Source organism: Thermobia domestica, chromosome 14 (assembly GCF_964235325.1).
Source record: "Thermobia domestica chromosome 14, izTheDome1.hap1.1, whole genome shotgun sequence".
In the NCBI taxonomy this organism is placed as follows: domain Eukaryota; kingdom Metazoa; phylum Arthropoda; class Insecta; order Zygentoma; family Lepismatidae; genus Thermobia; species Thermobia domestica.
The window spans coordinates 143,882,772-143,886,422 of NC_137467.1; positions in this window are offsets into that span (position 1 = coordinate 143,882,772).

A 3,651-nucleotide genomic window follows, 5' to 3' on the forward strand; every position below is an offset into this window, starting at 1 on the left:
ATTTGTAGTCTGGAAACAGTTTCACCTGCACTTATTAGACATGAATTTGAAGGTGGAAACAGTAATATGGATGGTAAAGTCAATTGAAGCCTCTCCAATAATGTTCTTACAGCGTATTGTGATAGGGTATAATATTGTGAGATCGCATCTAAGCGAATTCTCTTTATTAAGTCAGTATTATCCCTCCATTTCTTACAAGAGTGCGAAACCACGGACAAGTGGTATTATAAACTCCCTGTCACCAGAAAATCATGCTATCACTGAAAAGACTTCCAGCGTTACTTCGGGATCGGATGGGGAAAAAGCTTCAGTTTCTCGTTTAGGATTTGAGTCTAAAGTTGAGTGCATCGCAGCTTCAACGACAACCGAAGCAGCTGTTGATTATGTACTGCCATCACAGGGAGTTGCTGTTAGTTCTTTTCCCGTTCCTCCACGTTTGCCACAAGTGATCTCCAGCAATAGTATGCCATTAAGCGAATTGCAAGCTCCAATTGATACGCAACATACAAAGAAACAATCCACCAATTCTCTGAGCACCATAGGAAAAGTAGAAACTCTTGAAGCGTCGTGCCAGCAATTGAAAAAGATCCAATATCATATGCAGTAAATGATGCAATTGATCTTGCTGGTGATAAATCCTCTAACAAACATGAAAATTACATATGTTATAATATGGCGTTTAAACCACTTCACTGCTATAAGTTTGCTGATCCTTACTTGCCACTTTTATGCTCTCATGAGACTGCAGAAGATTCATCATCTGAGCAGGATTCTGTGCAAAAGAATTTCGAGAAAGTTATACAGATGTATCCAACGGAGCACGATCTGATAACCCATTTGGAGGTCTCTCCATCAGGCACAATAATACAACGTAAACCACGTAGTAAAGATGATGACGAATTTGTGAAAGATAGCAGCGTGAACAACGAAAACATCCTTCTGTATTACGATCGGGGTCATGATCGTCTCGTTCCATCAACAGTACCAAGAAAGGTGTGGAATAAATTGTTACTAATGTCATTACAAGAACAAAGTACGTCTTTGCCCACAGACGATGCAGTGATGGATGAAATTAACAAAATACTAACACAAGCTATTGAATCTCCATCTTGCGTATTGGTTAACAGATTATTACAGGCTCTCTTAAACTTTAGATGTCACGAGGTGTATTTGGAAGCAGCAAAATTGCTCCAAAAATATTACACAAAACTGGTCAAACAAGTTCATTTAAGACTTCGTCAAATACAAGAAGAGCTTACGTTCTTCCCCACCCCTTTGGTAAAAGCTTATCAGTACTGTTACCCTCTGTCGAATCCATATCATGACAGCATAGAGAAAGAAGCACAAAAACTTGTGGACTCCATTGGAAAATCTATTATCTCCTGCATTCAAATGATTAGATCTATGATTCCGGACTCTGACTTCATGACAACGCAGAACAATCAGTGCAAAATGATTAAGTTATGGTACAAACAGGAAATGAAAACTATAAAGAATCTGCTGAAGGAGATAAGCGCCACGTACAAACCACAAAGGCCATCTGAACTGCGTGGGAGAGTCGCTGACGTGACCAGAAGGCTGGGACGGTGCTTTGCTCGAATGGGCAAGTGCTGTTCAACAGCATCCTAATGCCCTTAGGAAAGAAACGTAATAATAAAAAAAAGTAAAAAAAAAAATTCTCCGTTTTACACATTTCGGCCTCCTCATAGATATGTAAACATTTCTCCACGGATGAACAGGCGTGGTTCACCCAATTTGAACAATAATCACTCCTGTTAGTATTTATTCCTCTCAAGACAAAAGCCACATTTTTGGTTCCCCCTCATCACACAAGGCTTTTGAATCCAGCGAATGGATCCCTTGTGCATGGTCTTAGTATTTCGTTAGAAAGTTAATCTTAATTACTAATTACAGCACTTTGCTGACAGTTCATATTAAAAATCAAATTGAAAAGTGGATCTCTTCCAAGATTTTCGGCGAGGTGAATGGATGGTTATATCTCCGTTTTGGTTTGGAATCTACCTCCATTCTCTCAACTTAATTGAAAATATCAAGAGAAGCTGTGGAAAGTAATAGTCAAATTTTCAAGAGAAGAATTCAATACTCCGAGTGGTCCTCGATGTTATTCCCCAACAGCTTCCGCCACTCATTTGGAAGAATAGTAGAAAGAAGATTGTATTGTGCCAGCATAAGAAAACGTGAAGAAATGTAACTTCAAAAAGTCGCCCATAAGTAGCAATTGAAACTCTTTTGGATAATTCTCAAAGCTCATATATTTTGGATTTCACCCTTATGGTATATAACGGAAACCTTCTTCATGGAGTAACATGTGTGGCCATCCAATTTTTAGCACGATCACACATGGAATTTAAGTACTTTAACACATCGAAAGCAACATTTTAGATGCCCCTTCGAAGAACACAGACTTTAGATCCAGCCAAAGGATCTCCTGTGTATGGTTGTAACATTTATTTGGATTATGAAGACGATCCTTGTTAAAACTCATAGTAAAATCATCAGGTGGAGAAATAAAGATATTTCGGCAAATGAGAGGATGGTTAGATCTCCATTTTGGCTTGGATTGAACCTCCATCTCCTCAACGTGATTGAAAACTTCCCAAGGAGTTGCGAAAAATATAAATCAAATTTTCAAGAAAACGAACAATTCTTTTGAGTGGTGTTCTATCTTCATCCCCCAGCAGCTTCTGCCACTCACGTTTCGACACATATTTAGAAAGAATACTTCGCATTTTGCCATTGTAAAACCCATGAAGAAGAGTAGATACATTTACAAATAAAATTATCAGGTTATTTTTTTATAAAAACACTTGTGTGTTTTATTTTTTGATTTATTTTTTTAAAAGAAAATTTAGTAGATACTTAGTGTGAAGATTTTACACAGGAAATACAAACAAATGAAAATAGAATAATTCCTTTGTATTAAAGATTTTGTTTCGGTATTCGTAGGAATAGCCTTGCAGAAACCTCAGTAAGAATGCTCGACGAGAAGATTGGAACCCAGAAATTCCTACGTGAGAAGCAAGGAAACTAACAGTTCATCTAGGCTCCTCTTGCACAAAATTCCAATCTTAGACAACATTGTCCTACAGGAAAACTCAAAAGGCAGTTACATATCCGAAGAGTGATAGTTCAATGGTATATATCTTCAATATGATGATCGCTTGCTTGAAAAAGCTGCGTACCTCAATTTGATGTTTTTATTAGCGGAAAACTATTGTTTTCGATATAGACTATGTTATTTGAACGATGAATAACATTCATGAATTTTCACTTTCAAAGTCACTAAAAAGTAAAGACATATTTTCAAATAGGTCAAAGCATAGAACATCTGAAAGCAGAGATGATGGGAACTTCTGCTCAATGTCGTGCCATGGGGGAGGGGCGAGAGGGGCCACGGCACCGGGCACGGAAGTAAGGGTGCGAAAAATTCCAGGGGAGAAAGAAAAGAAGAAAAGAAAAAAGAGGTCCTATAATATTATTCATGTTAGGAAAATGCATGCCGTATATAAAATGGAATAAAAAAAAGTAATAAAAAGGGAAAAGCAGAGTTTATTTTTAAAAATTTTCTTACGCTACGCGCCAACCATGGTGGCGCTTCGTGGTTGATCTGTCGACCCACCCATATGTACA